Consider the following 19,972-nt stretch of genomic DNA (forward strand, 5'->3'; position numbering starts at 1 on the left):
AGAGAAGTGGCGAAAGAGAGAACCAGCAAGACGCAGTGTGAGCAGGTCTCAGCTCCACGCCCCTGGCTTTGGAGACAGAGGAGGAGGGCCACAAGTCAGTGAGTATAAGCTGCCTCGAGAAGCTTCAAGAGGCAAGAGAGGGATTCCCTCCTAGAGCCCCCAGAAGAAATACAGCCCTGCCGACACCTCGACTTTAGTCTGGTGAGACCTGTGTTAAACTTTGGATCTCCAGCGCTCTAAGATAATGTGCATGTATTGTTTTAAGCCACCATGCATGTCATCATTTGCTATAGCAGTCAAAAGAAACTAAATCAATGACCCAACTTGGAAACCCAAGATCTTAAATGACAGCCGTTTCGAGAGATAAAGGAGTTTTTAGTTCCAAGCGCTTGGTTTTTAAGTGTCAAAAACAAAACCATGAAAAAATGAGAAAATTTGTGCCATAAACAATAGACTGAAAAGAGAACAGATAAAGAATTGGACGGCCCTGTCTCCTGGGAGGTCAGATGAGGATTTCCTAGGAGAGGGAAAGGGAGTCAGAGAGGCAATAAGGTCATAAGATGCTGTTCATCTTCTTAACAGGTCCTTGCACTCTGTCACTTCTGTTGTACTCAAACAACAATAGAATTCCACATATATATGTGTGTGTATATATACATATATGTATGTACACAAATACATAAACACACACGGGCTTTCCAGGAGGCACTAGTAGTAAAGAACTCACCTGCCAATGCAGGAGACATAAGAGACGTGGGTCTAATCCCTGGGTTGGAAAGATCCCTTGGAGGAGGGCATGACAACTCACTCCAGTATTCTTGCCTGGAGAATCCCATGGACAGAGGAGCCTTGTGGGCCACAGTCTATAGGATTCCACAGGGTCAGACATGGCGGAGCAACTGAGCATGCACACACACACACACATATATATGCATCTAAGAATAGTTACCACCCCCCACCCCAGCCCAGGGATCAAACCCACGCCCCCCTGCAGTTGAAGAGGGGCATCTTAACTATTGGACAGCCAGCGAAGTACCAGTTGAAGGGTTTTTTTTGTTTGTTTTTATTTATTTTTATTTTTGGCTGTGCTGGGTCTTTTTTGCTGAGTTAGGGGTTCTCTCTAGTTGCAGCAAGTGGGGACTACTCTCTAGTTGCGGTGCTCAGGCTTCTCATTGCAGCAGCTTCACTTGTCGCGGAGCACAGGCTCCAGGGCACGCAGGGTTCAGCAGTTGTGGTTCCCGGGCTCTAGAGCCCAGGCTTCAGCAGTTGTGGCGCATGGACTTCGTTGCCTCTTGGAATGTGGAATCTTCCTGGAGCAGGGATCCACCCATGTCCCCTGCATTGCAAGATGGATTCTTAACCACTGGGCCACCAGGGAAGCCCAAGGTTGGACTCTGAGCACTTGAAGGAACACAGACCCAGATCCTGGAGATCCAGAAGCTCGGAGAAGGGTGCCTTCCTGCTCTCTGGCTAGCTGCACTCCTGGGTCATCCTTGACTCCAAAATTTATCAACGAAACCCCTCAAGTGTTTAAATTACTTTCCTTGCCTAAATCCAACAAAATGAGTCTTTTCTCCTAGTGGAACATCTTGCAGGGTCAAGGGGGTCACTATTCTAAGCATTCGCTCTCCTGTCCTACAGGAGTATTTCCATCTTGCCGGCTTCTTTACAGGAAGGGTCCTGGAGGACCAACCTGAGGTCGTCCACAGACACCCTGGTCTCTGACAGCCAGCTCCCCAACTCTCTTCCCCGCCCTTTCTAGTGTCTCCTGACTTCGCACGTGCTCCAGGTTTAATGTGTGGTCAGTGAGAGCCAGAACTTTGTAGACTTCACAGTATTTCCTGGTTCATGGCCCTGCGAAAAATCTAGATTTTTTTCCCTTCCTCTGTGTTTACAACAGACTTTTGTTGCTTAGTTTCCCACACAGGAGGGAAAAACCCAGGAAGCTGTCTGCTGCCTTTTCCTCAAACTCTGCAATGGCACAGCCAACTCCCTGGGCTATTGTGAATCCTCAGGGTTTTGACCTTAGGATGATTTATGGAGGTTGTAAAAGTAAGTTTATGAGAGGAAAAAAGTGCAGGCATGTAAAGTGTATAGAGAGAGAGAGAAGGGGGGTGGGGAATATAGACACAGTAAAATCTACTAATCTTGGGGGAATATATATGTGTGGGCTGTGTGTATGCCTAGTCCGTCAGTCATGTCTGACACTTTGCAACCCCGTGGACTGTAGCCCACTGTCCATGAGATTCTCCAGGCAAGAATACTGGAGTGGGTTGCCATTTCCTACTCCAGGGCATCTTCCCCACCCAGGGATTGAACCTGCATCTCCTGTGGCTCCTGCACTTCAGGCAGATTCTTTACCACTGAGCCACAGGGGAAGCCCTGATAATTATTTATGTTTATCATATTTGTTCCTAAATAGGCACAAGTGCCTTAAAGATATGAACAGAAAATTCACATAGACATACAACTAATTAGCAGACATACAAGCAACTGTTCAATCTCACTAGCCTAATAAATACTTCTCTGTTAAAAGAAAAGGCCATTTCTATTTTTCAAATAATTAAACTTATTTTTTAAATGAATCCAATAAAATGGGAATACTCCCATTGAGACTATAAATTAGCACAAGTCTTAGGGAGTAAAATTCAAGAGCTTTAAAAAATCTTGATTCCCTTGTAATAGTTTCCTGTAGTGACTCTAATACAAGGAAATCATCTTAAATATGGAAAAAGACTTTTGAAAGAAAAATGATCAGCCAGCACAATAAATAATGTGAAAAGTAAGGAACAAGCAAATACCTAGCGCTTAGGGAATGGTTACAAAAATTGTGACAGGTTCACTCAGCAGAATATTAGATCATCCAGCTAACTCCCTTTCTTTTCTTTTTTTTTCTTTCTTTCTCTCTCTCTCTCTCTCTCTTTTTTTTTTTTTTTTTTTTTTTTTTGGCTTGTGAGATTTTATTTCCAAGACTGGAGATGGAACCCAGGCCTCAGACTGGCAAATGAAAGCGGGACTTCTAAACACTGGATTGCCAGGGAACTCCCAGCTGCCTTTGTTAGGATAAAGACAGAAAGGAGAGGAGAAGGTTCCAGTTAGCTCTGCCAGGATTGGCTGTTTTGTTTTACATACAGTGTTACAAAGCTGAAACCTCTGGAATCCAGGGATGTGCTTATCAACAAACAATGGACTTATTAGACTATTTTCTTGAATTAATTAAGACATGAAAAGCCTTTTCTGGTAAATGACTCCAGTGTAGATTTATCAGTTTCTAGCACATTTCCGGGCCAAAGTAGGTGACAGCGTCTATTATCAGAGTAGTCAGGGATGTTTTATTGAATGCTGACTATATGTCAGGGGCTTTCTCAAGTGGTCCATACCATCTTATTTTATTCTCATTGTACACATTTTGCAAGGCTGCCACACTAGAGTGTTCCAATCTGTTTCCCTCCTAAGCATTTTGCCATCCAGGTAGGTACGATGGCCCTGAGGGATGAAGACTCATTAGCTTGGGGATCCTGGCAGCCTGATCCTGGGTTTTACTGCACTCGTGAAAGAGGACTGCACGGGAAAAAGCAGAGAACTGGATTTGCCCATCAGCATTCAGCTCACCCACCCAGACCAGGGGTCCCCAGCCACCATAGGTCCTCACTGGGGCTCCGGGAGGAACTGGTACTCTTGCCCACTCCAGATACAGGCTGAGATGCCAATTGTAGACAGCAAGGTCAGGGCAACCTGGTGTGTGGAGTCCCATACGGAAGATAGAAAACCCCTGGGAAGTAAACAAGATGCAAATTCTTCCTTTTGAATTTGGCCTTTCCAGCCTTCTTCAAAGCTCCCCCTACCCTCACCAACCCCTTCTTCCCTCCCCCATCCCTCCACCTATAGGTTCACGCCTTTCAAACCAAATAGGGAAAAAGCAGAATACTGTCTTCTTAGCCCCATTTCTTCAGAACAACACTGGCAGGGCTCTGTGCCCTCCTCCCGAGGGTGTGATGCTGATAATTTCAACCAAGTCAGCCTCGGAATGGTCAAACCTCAGAACATCCCAACTGAGCCAGCCCCAGGTAGAAACCTGAAATCAAAAGCATTTCTCTTATTCCTTCTCATTTCTCTCATTTTGGGGAAAAAAAAAAAAAAGAATTTTATGTCTATTACAAGAAGAAACATTAACTTGTTGAAGAACTGAACACTGCGGGATTTAGAAGGAAAGCGCGAATCCCTGATGTAGCCATCTGCACTTCTGAGGCCTCTGCTTTTGTTTTTTCTGGTATTTACTCTGTAGTTTTGAAATATAAGCCTACTCAACTTCAGCTCGATTTTTCAGTTTTAGATGTTGCCTGTTGCCTTCCTAGCGGAAAAGCAAGATCTAGGGTTACAGGAAGGAGGACCCCTTCTGGGGCCGGAGAGAGGGCTCTTGTCTGACACCAGGAAATGAATTGTTCAAGGATACACACGTGCTGACGAAACAAGAGATTTTATTGGGAGGGGGCAGCTGAGCGGAGAGCAGGAGGGCAAGGGAACCCAGGAGGACTTCTCTGCCGTCCAGCCAGTATTATGGTGATGCTATTTGTCTCCAGGTTGTCTCTGGCCAATCGTTCTGACTCAGGGTCCTTCCTGCTGGTGCCGGCACTGTTCAGCCAAGATGGATGCCAGAGAGAAGGATTCTGGGTAATTCTTACACACGGTAATTCTTACCAAATGTTGGTAAGACATATGGACTGGTGTCTCCTTTTTGGCCTTTCGGTGGTGGCTTGTTAGCCCTGTGTTCCTTACCAGGATCTCCCTGTCATAAAGTACCTCACACCAACGGTTACTGTGGTGCCTGACGAGGGTGGGCAGTTTCAGTCAGCGTTTCCTCTAACACCAGGGCTCTCATGAGCACTGCCTCCCACACACTCCACCTCACCCCTCATCCCACTCACAAACCCTAAATCCACATTTAGGGTTTCCATTCTGGTGACCTTTCATTTTATTCGCAGCTGAAGCAAAGTCGTGTATTTGTCCTCTGAGTTCTCGTCCGTTGATTTTGGCCCTCGTGGATTTATGCTTTTTTTTTTTTTTTTTTCACTCCTTCGCTCCACTTTAGTGGGTTTGGGAGACTCATCAATCCTCCTTTTGTCACCAAAAGTCAGCTTTCTCAGCCTCCAGTGTGTTCTCTCTCCTCCAAAGCCTTGACTTGGACCCATTCTTCAGAGTCTGTGAGCCGATAAAAGAAAAACTTGTCATTTCCCTTCCCAAGGGTACTTGCATAATTTTATGAGGAAACACTGGATGACAAAAACTATTCAGGTTCCAGGAGAAAGGCTTATGGAGCAGAATTTCAGGCAGGAGTTTGGGTCCCTGGACACTTGGGTGACACCTCTCAGAGTCTGTCTGTCCTGCCTAAGGGTGAGGCCAGTACGCAAGTCCTCAGGCCAGGAAGGGGTTAAGGGCCAACCGGCAGGAAGGACTAGGAAGGGAGGGGAAGGGAGAAGACAAAGGAATCCTGGTCTCTGAAGGAAGAGGGCTCGTGGGCTGGAGGGGCTGGTCCCTTCCCTGGGCTTGCTAAATATAACTGTTCAGTAATCTGCAGTCCCAGGGGATCAGGCTCAGAGGAGGAGCTAGGCCGGGAAAGGAGTGGGTGTTGGGACCCCCAGGTCAGAGGTGAGCTGGGGAAGGCGTCACCAGCGCCTTCTTTTCCTGGACTCACTTCCCTGAGTTCAGGGTCAGCCCTGTTTGGGGGGTTTCACACGGAGTAGTCTGAGGGGCCGCCTGCACTTGCCCAGCGCGTGATAAAGATCCACTATCCCTGGGTCACTGCGACGCAGGGCCCGCATTCCTCTGGGTTCTTTATCTGGGGAACATTCCTGACTAAAACGGGACAGACCCCAGAGGAGTGCTGATGGACAGGGCCTCTGCCCAGAGCACACAGGGCCGGCCCCGGGCTCAGGGGCCCCGCCAGGACCGCCCCCTGGAGGGCGAACCCTGAGGAAGGGCCTCGCGCGCCTTGCAGAGGCGCTGGGGAGGGACCCGACTGGTAGCACCGTTGCTGGAAGTCTCTGGCGTCTACGCGACAGCCAGAGGTCTACGTCTTGGGTCCAATATTCGGTGAAGGAGCAGATCGTGGGCTCTGTCAACTGGAAACTTATGTTCTCTATTAAAAATATCAACAGAGAAAACCTCTTGTGGACAGGGCAGCGAGAAAGAGAAAGCTGGATTCAGAGACTGGTTTCACTTCACAGCAAAGAAAAAGCCCTTCCCTCTCTTTGGAGAGAGAGTTTTCTGTACCCTCTCAGAAAAGGTCTTCATAGACTAGTATTTCCTTTTACGCAGGCATAGTGTTTCTGTTTATGGAAGAAAGCAGACCTTTTTCCTCACCATGCATATTGTGGAGAGGATTGTTTACAACACAACACACGCACGCACACACACACACACACATACACACGACCAAAGCTCCAGGCACTTTGCAAACACAGCCTCTCTGGGACTGACTAAGGCTGTGGTGCCTTCAGTCTTGTGAAGAGGTTAATTTGCTTCATCGGTTATGTAGGAGTCTCCCTTCACCAGGCACTGCTCAGGGTTTTAGTGGATCTGTCCCCCTCTTTTCCCATACGAATGGTCTTCCTGGAGAGGGGCCACTGAGAGGTGTTTGACTAGGGGGCAGCCACCCTGCAGGTTTCTTCTCTGACCAGCACCTTCTCTCAGCCACTTAGAAACATCAGGAGGGCTGTGAGCGCCTCCCACCTTCATGGGGAGGTTGTGCTGGTTAATAAATGGGGTGAGCTGAGTCCCTCAGCTCCAAACTCCCAAGTGCTCATGAACCACCTGAACATCTTGCTTAAAATGTAGATGCTGGAACTTTCCTAATGGTGCAATGGCTAAAACTCCAATGCAGAGGTTGCAGGATCCATCTCTGGTCAGGGAACTAAGATCTTGCATGCATAGCATAGCCAAAAATGAATAAATAATACAAATAAAGTGTAGGTGTTGATTCCAGCGACCAGGGGTGGGGCCTGAGAATCAGCATTTCTTACCAGCCTCTAGGGGGTACTAGAGCTCTGGTCCAGACAACACTTTGAGCAGTGGGGCCTGACCCCAGAGAACCTTGTTACAAAAACACAGAACCACAGGAACACACCTGAAGGCTTTGTCCTCTGCCGCGCCCTGTTTGTAAGGCTCCTCGTCCTCTCTATGGACCTGGGCTCTTCCCGCCACCCCAGTGCTCCAGGTCTACATCCCTGTCCTTGAACATCATGTTCACCATGCCTCCTTCTTCCCGCTGAACACTTACTGCATACATAATATGCAACTGCTCCCCTCCTCACAGGCACTTTGCTAAGTATTAATAGGTATTCTATGCCCATTGCATGCATCACTTCAGTCGTGTCCAATTCTTTGGGACCCTTTGCACTGTAGCCTGCCAGGCTCTCTGTCCATGGGATTCTCCAGGCAAGAACATGGGAGTGGGTTGCCATTTCCTTCTCCACTCCGTGCCCATTTGTCATCACAAATGAGGGAGACAACCATGATAACCGTGATCCAGGTGAGGACCGCAAGGCTCCGGGAAGGCTAACCTTGTCAGAGTCACAGTCAGTGGGGGCTGCAGCTGGGGGGCTCCTCACTGCCCTGTGATGCCACCCCATCCGGGACATGGGTGGCAGCTGCTAGCAGGGAAGGGAAGAGCAGGGCACCTTCGGGGACTCTGGGTGTAACTCTGGAACCCGTGGCTGAGTCGGTGTATGTAGGACTCTACCCATACCCATCAGGTTCCTTGCATCTGGGATGTGGGAACTAGAGCCATGGGGTCTGAAAATGAGTGCAGCAGGGTTATCTTCCATCCATGCTGCTGGGTGAAGACCCAAGGGGTGATAATCCTCAGATCATGAGGCTTTGGGAAAGACAAGCTGTTAAGGGAAAGTGGGCTTATCTCTGAAAGCGGCCCTGGATAACCTTTGCTTCCACATTCAGCACTGGCATTCCTTTATTTTTTTTGGTAGAAGAATAAAGAGTTAGGGAAGCAGCTATTGGCTCCAGAATCTTTTACGATTCTCTGTTTACCACAGTGATCAAAAGGGGGGCCACAGGTCCCTTACCTCCAAACATAGCAAAGGTCCAGTGAGCTCTTGTTATCTTGTGTGCATACCCACGTACGCATATGCACATGCATGCACACACACGCGATTTGCCAAGCAAATACAGGACTCATTCATGGAAGCATGGAAGAGGAGGAATGTGTCCACACTTGTGAAAACAATCTTGTAAAAAGAATTTCATCTGCCTACATCTCCTGTTTTTATTTTGGTCTCACCTTGTAGTGTACAGGATCTTAGCTCTCTGTCCGGGGATCTAACCCTAACCCCTTGCATTGGGAGCTCAGAGTCTTAACCACTGGACTGCCAGGGAAGTCTGTCTATATCTCCTTCTTTTAAACTGACTCTTAAAAAATTTATTATTATTTATTCATTTTTGGCTGTGCTGGATCTCCATTGCTGTGAGGGCTATTTTTTCCTCTGGTTGCAGTGAGTGGGGGCTACCTTCTAGCTGCGGTACACGGGTCTCTTATTGCAGTTGCCTCTCTTATAGCGGAGCGCAGGCTCTAGGGTGTTTGGGCTACAGTAGTTATGGTTCCTGGGCTCTAGAGCGCAGGCCCAGCAGTTGGTTGCCCCATATCCCAAGGAATCTTCCTGAATCAGGGATCAAACCCGTCTCTCCTCCATCGGCTGGCAGACTTTTTACCACTGAACCATCAGGGAAACCCTTTTTGCAAAAATGACTTTTACAAGCTTTTTTTTTTAATTGATTTTGTTTTATTTCCAGTTTTATTAAGACATAACTGATGCACAGCACTATATAAATTTAAAGTGTACAACATAACAATTTGACTTACATCACGTAGTGATTATCTTAATAAATTTAGTGAACGTACATCATCTCATATAGGTATGACATAAAAAGAAATCTTTTTCATTCTGATGAGTGCTCTTAGGATTTACTGTCTTAACAACTTTCCTACATAACATATGGCAGGGCTAATTATATTTATCATATTGTGCATTACATACCTGGTACTTATTTATCTTGTAACTAGAGATTGGTCCCTTTTGACCCCCTTCATCCAGCCCCCTCCCTGACTCCCTCCTATGTCTATTTCTTTATCATTAATATGAGACTTGAGCTACTCTCACTTCATTAAACTTACTGTAAAAATTATCAGCACACTCATCTTTTTTTCTTGCATTCTTGGTTCTCTGCAGCTCAGACTGACCTCTCCTCCAGGCCCCCTGGGCAACCAGTCATCTCTTGGAAATAAACCATCTGATACCCTCAGTCTTTGCCTCAAATGCTTGTTTCACCACCTCACTTTCGTCAGAATCTGACTTTATCTGCACGAGGATACGTTCCTCCTCTTTTTGCACAGCATTCCACACACATATCTCCTTTCCCCACCCTCCCCATTCCACACTGACATGAGTCTCCTGATGCCTGGTTCCTCTGTTCCGCTTCCTGACTATTTTTTTGTCCATCATCAACTCTAAGGAAGTCCACGCCGCTGTTTCCTCAGCTTCCCCAGTCCTTCTTCCTGCCTGCCACCCTCTAGGATATTCTTCAGATGTCTCTTGCTCCTCACCATGCTAGAAACACCCATAGATCTTTTCTTAAAGTTCCTCAGCCTCCTCGGGTCGAGAGAGCTTTATCTGCACTGCTTTTTGTCATCAAGACATAGGCAGATAATCAAACAGGATCTCTCCTGGCCCACACTCTGAAGCCTGGAAATTCTCCACTGGGCTCTGCAGGCTCTAACATTCCCCCCATCCCTACTGAACCCTTCTCGTTGTTTTCTTTCTTTCTTTCTTTCTTTTTTAAATCATTTATTTATTTGGCTGTGCCAGGTCTTAGTTGTGGCGAGCGGGACCCTTAGCTGCGGCAGGTGGGATCTAGTTCCTGGTCCATGGAGGAACCCAGACCCCCTGCACTGGGGGCGCTGAGTCTCAGCCACTGGACCTCCAGGGAAGTCCCCCCTTTTCGTTGTTGCTTGAATGTCCTCCTGGCTTTCCTTGCATCTTCACCCAGGCTGGAAAATTCCCACTTCTGACTCACGCAGTCCCCCGTGTAAGCCGTTGACAGCCTCCACCGTTTCTACAAGGTTCTCCCCGGGCCTCTTTGTTTTTTGATTCTTTCGCGTTTGTCTTTTGCAGGCTTCCTGAGGTCCCTGCGGTGGGGAACCGGCGCCTTTTACCTTCTCTCCCCTGCTGTGAGGCCACCACCGTGGAGCCTGTTTCCTGGTTTTGCTTCTGGTTCTTCCCATTTAGTCTCAAGGAGGTTGTCAATGACACAGCGCTCCAGTCACTCCTCAAACCCCGCACTGGAGGAGGAGATGGTAACCCACTCCAGTCTTCTTGCCTGGAGAACCCCGTGGACAGAGGAGCCTGGAGGGCTACAGTCCCTGGGGTCACAAAGAGTCAGACACGACTGGGCGACTAAACAACAACATACTCCCCACAGGGCCTGTCTCAACCTTTGTTTCACCCCGTGGGTCCCCAGTCCATCCCTGTTCCCTGCTTTTCAGATATCATTCTGGACTGAAAACCCTGTGATTATCCGAAGTAAGGAGTTTCCTCTTTCCCCCATTCCCTACTAGCCTTCTCCTGGTCAGAACATTTATTATTTCCAGCTTGGCAGGCTGTAAGAACCTCCTAGCTGCGTGATACCATTGTCTCCTCCATTGCAACCTACTGTTCAAAGACCACATTCCTGTCTTGCTTAAAAATCTTCATGTTTGCCCACTGAGGCTCAATGCTTTGACCTACTGGGCATGACTATTTTTCACACATACCCCACTTTGCTGCTTAATCTTTGCTCATGTTCTTTTCTCTCTCTCTCTCTCTCTTTTTTAATGTGGACCATTTTTAAAGTCTTTTATTGCATTTGTTACAACATCGCTTCTGTTTTATGTTTTGGTTTTTTGGCTGCGAAGCATGTGGCATCTTAGCTCCCCGACCAGGGATCGAACCTGCACCCCCTGCATTAGAAGGTGAAGTCTTAACTACTGGACTTCCAGGGAAGACCTTTTCTCCACCTCGAGGGCCTTCTCTCCTTCATGGACACATGAGCAAAATTCATCTTACCTTAGAGGCAAGTTCAAAAGCCATCTCAGACAAGAAGCTGTCCCTCAACCTTCCCTGTAGAAGTGATTGCTCCCACCCTTACTTTCCTACAGCTTTTGAGTTCTCTTAAAACATTTGTAATTTTCCACCCTGTATTATGGTTGACACACAGAACGGTAAGCTCTTTAAGGGTGTGCATCCTTGTCTGTTCGTCTCTGCATGCCCCCTACCAGCAGCACAGCATATGATACACGACGCTGGACTACTCAGGATGCTTTTATTGCAAATGACAGGAACCTCGCTAACAGGCACGTTCAAGGGAATGTGTTAGATAAACAAACACAGCAGGTCACCCAGCAGTGGGAGGCAGAGGGGAACAGCTGGGCGTGGGGACAGCTGGAACCAGGGACTAGAATTCAGTGGGACTCAGGCTCCATGTCTTTGCCTCTCCCTACATGTGGGTTCATTCTCCTGCTGCGATCAAGATCCCCCCGCGTGGCACTGACAACTCCCAAGTCTCACATGCCAGGCTTCCACCTCCAAAGTGAGCGGGATTTTAAGTTGCAGTTCGAAAAATGGTCTTAGAGAACTACTCTGATTGGTCCAGCCTGGACCAGAGGTCTTGCCTCGATCAATCAGCTTGACCAGTTGATTGGACGACTCAGTCTTTCGGGAACTCAGTCCTGGGTTCTGGAGCTGTTTTTTAGAAAAGAGGAATTTTCATGAGCCAGGCAGACACCGCAAGAATTATAGCATTCTTTTTCTCCTTTAAAAAAAAAAGTACTATAGTTGATTTACAATGCTGTGTTAGATTCTGATATACAGCAAAGTGACTCATATATATATATATGTATATATATATAACTTTCTTTTTAATTATAGGTTACTACAAAATATTGAATATAGTTGCTTGTATTATACAGTAGGACCTTGTTGTTTATTTTATATATTAAAGTGTGTATCTGCTAACTTCAAACTCCTAATTTATCCCTCCCTCAGCTCTCTTTGATAACAATAAGTTTGTTTTCTATGTCTGTGAGTATTTCTGTTTTGTAAATAAGTCCATTTGTGGCATATTTTAGATTCCATATATGAGTGATATCATATGATATTTGTCTTTCTATGTCAGACTTACTTCACTTAGTATGATAATCTCTAGGTCCAACCATGTTGCTGCAAATGGCCTTATTTCATTTTTTATGGTTGAGTAATACAGCACTCTTGTATCCAATGAATTTATGACAAACGTGTTATTAGTATTTATGTAGTAGTGCCCTAAGAAGTCAATCACTGCTTAGGGCTGGTCTTTGTCATATTAACCACGTACCCATTTCTTTCTTTTTTTTTTTTTTTTAGTTGGAGGCTAATTACTTCACAACATTTCAGTGGGTTTTGTCATACATTGATATGAATCAGCCATAGAGTTACATGTGTTCCCCATCCTGATCCCCGCTCCCACCTCCCTCTCCACCCGATTCCTCTGGGTCTTCCCAGTGCACCAGGCCCGAGCACTTGTCTCAAGCATCCCACCTGGGCTGGTGATCTGTTTCACCATAGATAATATCACTGCTTAGGGCTGGTCTTTGTCATATTAACCACATACTCATTTCTTGAAAGAGAAAGTCATTCAGTCATGTCCGACTCTTTGCGACCCCATGAACTATACAGTCCATGGAATTCTCCAGGCCAGAATACTGGAGTGGGTAGCCTTTCCCTAGGGGCTCTAGGGGAGCCTAGAGCTAGGGGATCTTCCTAACCCAGGGATTGAACCCAGGTCTCCCACATTGCAGGCAGATTCTTTACCAGCTGAGCTATCAGGGAAGCCCATTTCTAGTCACTGAAGTAGGACTTTTAATAATTCCACTTGTCAATCTCTTTCCTAATAGAACATACACCTGAAAGGAAGAAAACAGATTCTTTCCTTCTTTCTTCTTTCGGCCACACCCTGAGGCTTGTGGAATCTTGGTTTCCCGACCAAGAATTGAATCGGTACCCTTGGCAGTAAAAGTGTGGAGTCCTAACCAATGGACCATCAATGAATTCCTTCTTAAAGGACCTTTAAAATCAAATTTTCCTCTAATCTAGATAAACTTTACCTCTAACTAAAATGAGTTGATGAAATTTCCATGTGTATGTATCTGGACCCCAGTGAAAAAATGGCATCAAGCTTATTATAGCTTTTGTTGTTATACACAAATTCCTTGTATTTTTTACCAATTTTCTCTCTTCCACTTTCATCAACATCCTATACCTTGAATCCCAGCACTCGTGGATTTGCTATGTAGAATGCATCTTTGTTTCTTTTGCTCAGATGGATCATTATTCATTATGAAAAATTATGAACATATTCTTCAAGACTGGTTTTTCTGGGATGGCCCCTCATGGCCAGGGCTGTGGGACTCAGATTGGAAAGTAGGTCAAGGGTGAACTGGTTTTCTCACTTTGAGCTTTTTCACACTTTGAGATCTTTACTAACCATTTTGACCCCTTTTATCAATGTCACATCCACTGAAATTCAATAAGAACTGAATTACCCAGAACCTCTGGTCCTTGAGTCCTTGAAAGCTGGGGAGACGGCAAGAAAAATCTTTTGTTTCAACCAGTACTTATGATTAAGAGAGGAGAGAAGCAAAGAGATGTTAAAGATAGCAGAAAGTGGGTTCTTAACACTATACACGATTGCCAAACATCTATATGAAAAGGAGATTAATTTATCCAGGTGATATGTCAAATGTCCAGACCATGCCATGAACTGAATACTTTTTTCATAGATTTGGAGTTGCCAGGCTTAGCAAAAAATATATAAGATGCCCATTTAAATTTGAAATAAACAATGATATTTTTAAACTATAAGTATTTCCCATGCGATACTTAGGACAAACTTCAACTAAAAAATTTAGTGTATCTGAAATTCACATTTAATCAGGTGTCCTGTATTTTAACTGGTAGTTCTACTTAGATTAGATACTTTGGCCTTATAGAGACACAGTATGAATTTTACTTGTAAGTCAATAATTTTTTTTTTAAGATATACATGCATAGGATTTCCTGGGTGGTCTAGCAGTTAGGAATCTGCCTGCCAATGCAGGGGACACCAGTTGTATCTCTGGTCTGGGACGATCCCACATGCCCTGGGACAACAAAGCGCATGAGCAGAAACTATTGAGCCTGTGTGCTAGAGCCTGGAAGCGGCAACTACTGAGCCTGTGTGCCCCAACTACTGAAGCTCTCGTGCTTCTAGAGCCTGTGCTCCACAACAGGAGGACCCGCTGCAATGAGAAGACCATTCACCGCAACTAGAGAGTAGCCCCAGCTTACCACAACTAGAGAAAGCCCACTCGCAGCAACGAAGACCCAGCGCAACCAAAATAAATAAATAAATAAAAATTATAAAATGATATATGTGCATAGAAATGAAGCCTTTCCCATGGTTTCTCTTTCCACTATTTTGATGCAACATATATTTTTCCCATTTTTTTTCAAATTATTAATCTTATTAATAGAAAGTGAAAGTGAAAGTTGCTCAGTCATGTCCGACTCTCTGCGACCCCAAGGACTATACAGTCTATGGAATTCTCCAGGCCAGAATACTGGAGTGGGTAGCCTTTCCCTTCTCCAGGGGATCTTCCCAAGCCAGGGATCGAACCCAGGTCTCCAGCATTGCAGGCGGATTCTTTATCAGCTGAGCCACAAGGGAAGCCCTCTTTCCACTATTTTGAAATGAAAAATTTGACTGCTCTTCTAAACTCCAAATTTTATTCCATATGGCTCACATCCTTATCACAGAACCCAAAAGCAGTTTAATCAATGGATAAATTGAGTTAATACTCTATTCTGTTAGCATGCTCATTGTTAATTTGATTGCCTCTAACTTTGAATACATTGCAGTGCTTAGGCCAGTGTCACAACATTTAGTCCTCTCACAAAATCTCCTAAATAGTGGTGATGCAGTCATCTATTCAAGGGCCAGTTGTCAAGCACATAGTCCCTGTGATGCTCCTTTCTAGGCTCTATGAGATGCATGCGTGCATGCCAGGTCATTTCAGTCCTGGCCAACTTTTTGCAGCCCTACAGACTGTAGCCAAACCAGGGTCCTCTGTCCATGGAATTCTCCAGGCAAGAATACTGGAGCGAGCTTCCCTGATAGTTCAGTTGGTAAAGAATCCACCTGCAATGCAGGAGATCCCAGTTCGATTCCTGGATCAGGAAGATCTGCTGGAGAATGGATAGGCTACCCACTCCAGTATTCTTGGGCTTCCTGGTGGCTCAGCTGGTAAAGAATCCGCCTGCAATGCTGGAGACCTGGGTTCAATCCCTGGGTTAGAAAGATCCCCTGGAGAAGGGAAAGGCTACCCACTCCAGTATTCTGGCCTGGAGAATTCCACGGACTGTATAGATCATGGGGTTGCAAAGAATAGGACACAATTGAGCAAATTTCACTCACTCATACTGGAGCAGTTTCCTTCTCCAGGGGATCTTTCTTACCCACGGATCAAACCCACATGTCTTACGTCTCCTGCGTTGGCAGGCGGATTCATTACTACTAGTGCCACCTGAGAAGCCCCATGAGATGTACAAAGACCTGTGAAATTCATCAATGACTCGCCGAAAAATCTACTGTGGCAGGCACTACTCAAGGTGCTAGGAGTGCTGTAGATGGACTTGCAATTGATCAAGGAAGAACACATCCAATAAGGGGGTAAAAAGACACCAAGATCCCCACCCCCAAGGGACTGTGTCCTGCTAAATAGTAGGGGTTTTGTTTTGCTGAGTGGAGGATACAAGCTGAGGGCAAAGGCTGACTTTCTTAGGATGACAAAACAAATTCTTTTTTTTTTTCTTTTTAGTTTTAACTTTTTATTTTATATTGGAGCATAGCAGATTAACAACGTTGTGATAGTTTTAGGTGAACAGCAAAAAGATTCAGCCTTTGAATATGCACGTGTCCATTCTCCCCCAAACTCCCTTCCCATCCAGGCTGCCACATAACCCTGAACAGAGTTCCCATGCTATGAAGCAGAGCACATTGTTGGTTTTCCATTTTAAATAGAGCAGTGTATACATGTCGATCTCAAACTCCTTAACTATCCCTCTCCCATCCCCTTCCCCCGGTAAACATAAGTTGCTTTCTAAGCAAAGGCAAGTTGAGTGGGAGGAAAGAAAGAAGTGAGAAGAGGCAACCAGCAGAGCTGGGCTCTTTGATGGGAAGAGACAAAGATGTCCGCTGCAGTAATGGATCCAGTTTCTGCCCCGTGATATGTGTGAGACGTGATCCCTTTTTCACAGGTTCCAAAGAATCCCCAATAAAACATCAGTTTTCTCACTAGTACGTTGTGGTATTGGATGTGTTTTGGAGGATATGACAGAGCGTTGAATATGGCCTCAGAGCGAGTGTAAAGTAACAGTCAGGGCCCCCACGGGAGGCCCACCCATCTGGGCTGCATCTTGGGAATGTTCATCTCACATGTTTGGTATAAGTTAGAGAATCCAGCTGCAGTTCAGATTAAGTTGTTGCTAAGAAGACAACCTCACCATCCATGCCAAACATTTGGACTTTTATGTAAGACAGTGAAGATACTTCTGGCATGAGCCAATGGTTCTTGGCATCAGTTAAGTTTCTTTTGTTTTAAAGCAAATCAAGGCCGATTAAGCAAGAAGAGAAAAAAAGAGAGAGAATGTGGGGGAAGGGATCAGTGGGAGAAGGTATTAGAAGCACAGGGGAGAGTTCACAGTCTCAAAGGAAGAGCTGACCAGCTAGGCCTTGGGAAGGACAGGGGGACAGAAACCAGGGCTTCTCCAGGGACCGCGGGGGCCAAAGCTCATAGATGTTTTTTTTTTTCCTTAGCAGCTCCTCTCATGTATTTTAGCCTTACTTATCATCCTGGTCATGTTTTCAAGTTCCCACGAGAGAATCTTACTAGAACAGCTCAATCCAGGGTTCTCTACCCATTGTGGACAGCCAGATAGTACAGACGTGACTCATGACAGAATCACCTCTTCTTTCCAGGCCTCCAGTATACTCAAAACTAGCTGGAAATGCTGTTCTCTTGGATGCTCACTGCTATATCCCTTCTTTTGGTTTAACTGAGAATTTTAAATTATTCCATCTTTCTCACAATCAGTATCTTTACCCTCTTTTCAGGCATTATAAAGACCTTAAATACTTAAATTCCACTCCCACTTACCTACTTGTAAACTGACTTTTTTCATATATTTTAATTCAACTTTTAAAGCATAAGCTAAAATTATTTATTACAATTTTATATTGCCAATGTTCATTTGCACTTGCCACTTTCTTTGCTTTTCATTCTTTCTGTGTCTCATACATTCCATATAAGATCACTTTTTTTTTTTCCCCTATGGCGAGTATCTTTTAGCATTTCCTTTAGGAGATTTTGGGTTTCCCTGTGGCTCAGCTGGTAAAGAATCCGCTTGCAATGCAGGAGACCTGGGTTCGATGCCTGGGTTGGGAAGATCCCCATGGAAAAGAGAAAGGCTACCCACTCCAGTATTCTGGAGCCCATGGGGTGCAAAGAGTCAGTCATGACTGAGCGACTTTCACTTCACTTCACTTAGGAGATTTTGTTAGTGGGGAGTGAACAATCTTTATTTCCCTAGAATATTTATTTATTTTGCCTTTATTCTTTTTAAAATTTATTTATTTATTTACTTTTGGCTGTGCTGGGTCTTTGTTACTGCATGGGCTTCCTAGTAGGTCAAATAGTAAAGCATCTGCCTGCAAAGCAGGAGACCCAGTTTCCATCCCTGGGTTGGGAAGATCCCCTGGAGAAGGAAATGACAACCCACTCCAGTATTCTTGCCTGGAAAGTGCCATGGACAGAGGAGCCTGGTGGGCTACAGTCCATGGGTTCACAAATAGTTGGACACAACTGACAGACTAACACACACACAGAGGGCTTTCTCTAGTTGCGGTGAGTGGGGGCTATTCTCTAGTTGTCATTCAGCGATGTCTCATTGCGGCAGCTTCTCTACGCTAAGCACGGGCTCTAGAGCGTGTGGGCTTCAGTAGTTGCTGCGTATGGGCTTAGCTGGCCACGGCATATAGGATCTTAGTTCCCAGACCAGGGATCTAACCTTTGTCCCCTGAATTCGCAGGCAAATTCTTAACCACTGGACCATCAGGGACGTCCCAATTTTGTCCATATTCTTAAAAGATGTGTTTTCACCAGATATACGATGGTAGGCTGGCAAATTATTTTTTTTAACATGCTGAAAATAGAGCGTTATTTTTCTGGTGTCCATTGTTTGCTGTTGAAAGCTTGCTGTCAATCTAGCTCCTGGCAATCTTTCCTCTCTTTTTTTTCCTGAGTATTTTTCAGAATTTCTTTATTTTTAGTTATCTACAATTTCACTATGATGTATCTGAATATATCTAAGTATGTTATCTTGCTTGGGATTCAGCAGATTCCTAAATCTCTGGATAAGTATCTGGAGCAGTGGTAAAAATGTTTGAGCATTATGTCTTCAAATATTGCCTTTGCCCAATTCTTTTCTCCCTCCTTCTGGAATTCCTCTGCAACATTATCTCACATGTCTCTTAATCTCTATTTCGTATTTTCCATCTTTTTGATTTTGTGTTGTATTCAGAACAGCTCATTGCTCTTTCAATAATTGTTTCTTCAACTGTGCTCTTAATCTATCCCCTGAATTTTTAATTTCAGTTAAAACTTAAACTTTTTTATTTTTAAGGTCCAACGACACTTTTTATAGTTTCCTAATCTCTGCAGGTATTTCTAAAATATATACTTTAAACACTAAGTAAGGATGTTTTATAATTTATAATCTCTAACTTAATCATCTAGAATCTACATGGCTCTTTTTATGGTTCTCTGTTGTTTCTGTTGGTTTCCGTGTGTGCTTGGATATCTTGGATATTTTAAACTATATGCTGCTCACTGTGTTAGAAAACTGTTTATGGAGATGCTCTGTGGCCTAAGATGAAGGGTCTCTTCCTCAGGAGAATTTGAATTTGTCTTTCCTTCTTTCTAGCACACAGGTACCTTTCTGTCTGGTACCATTTTAACTTCATTCAGGGTTTAAGATTTCTCAGACCACCCAAGTCTTTTGAATCCGTGGGAGTAACTACCTCTAATTACAGCTTCTCATGCATTTTGTTTTGCTCCCTTGCTCCTTCTGGCCCAGTTTAATCTCCTCAGACCCCATGGAGGTGGAAGCAGGGAGGTGGCATCCCCTTTGAAAAGCCCCGCTTCCTGTGGAGGTTTCCATTTAAACCTTTGTCCTGGGCTTTAGTTCTGTCCCTCTCACACTGAGAGCCTGTGAGAACCATTGCTCAGTTCCTCCGAACCTTTTGGCTTTTGTGAGGACACAAGAGAGCCCTGTTTACCTCTGGATTTCTGCTTTCTCTTAGCTTTTGGCCTGATTTTTTTGTTTTTGTTTGATCAGTAATTTGATGCTTTCATGAAGATTATGAAACTTTTTTTTTTCCTCATAGTTTTTAGATAGTTTTCCTCATAGCTCTTAGCCAAAGGGTATCTCTGAATAACCTAACTCACCACGAAGAACAAGGCCCGGCCACATAGACGGAACGCTTGCTCCTCAGGCCTCCAACCGGGGTCATGTTTCTCAGGGAGAGTCAACACTGCACCCTCTGCCATGAGACAAGAGGGTCTGCCTCGTTGTCAGTCAAATGTTGAATGGTGTTTGAGGACTAGAGCTTTATAAATGTCTTGAGGCAAATAATTCTGAAAGGACGTGGAAGTGAGAAGAATTTCCATTCTGGAGTCTCTTAATACTTCTATCCAGTACTAAAAGGGCTCAGTCCACATCTGAGCTCCACACTTGGAAAGAGGAAACATCTGATGAGTGACCTGTCTCCTGAAGCCTTTCCCCTGTGGTCCTGC

The sequence above is a fragment of the Muntiacus reevesi genome, chromosome 10 (assembly GCF_963930625.1).
Source record: "Muntiacus reevesi chromosome 10, mMunRee1.1, whole genome shotgun sequence".
Classification (NCBI taxonomy): Eukaryota; Metazoa; Chordata; class Mammalia; order Artiodactyla; family Cervidae; genus Muntiacus; species Muntiacus reevesi.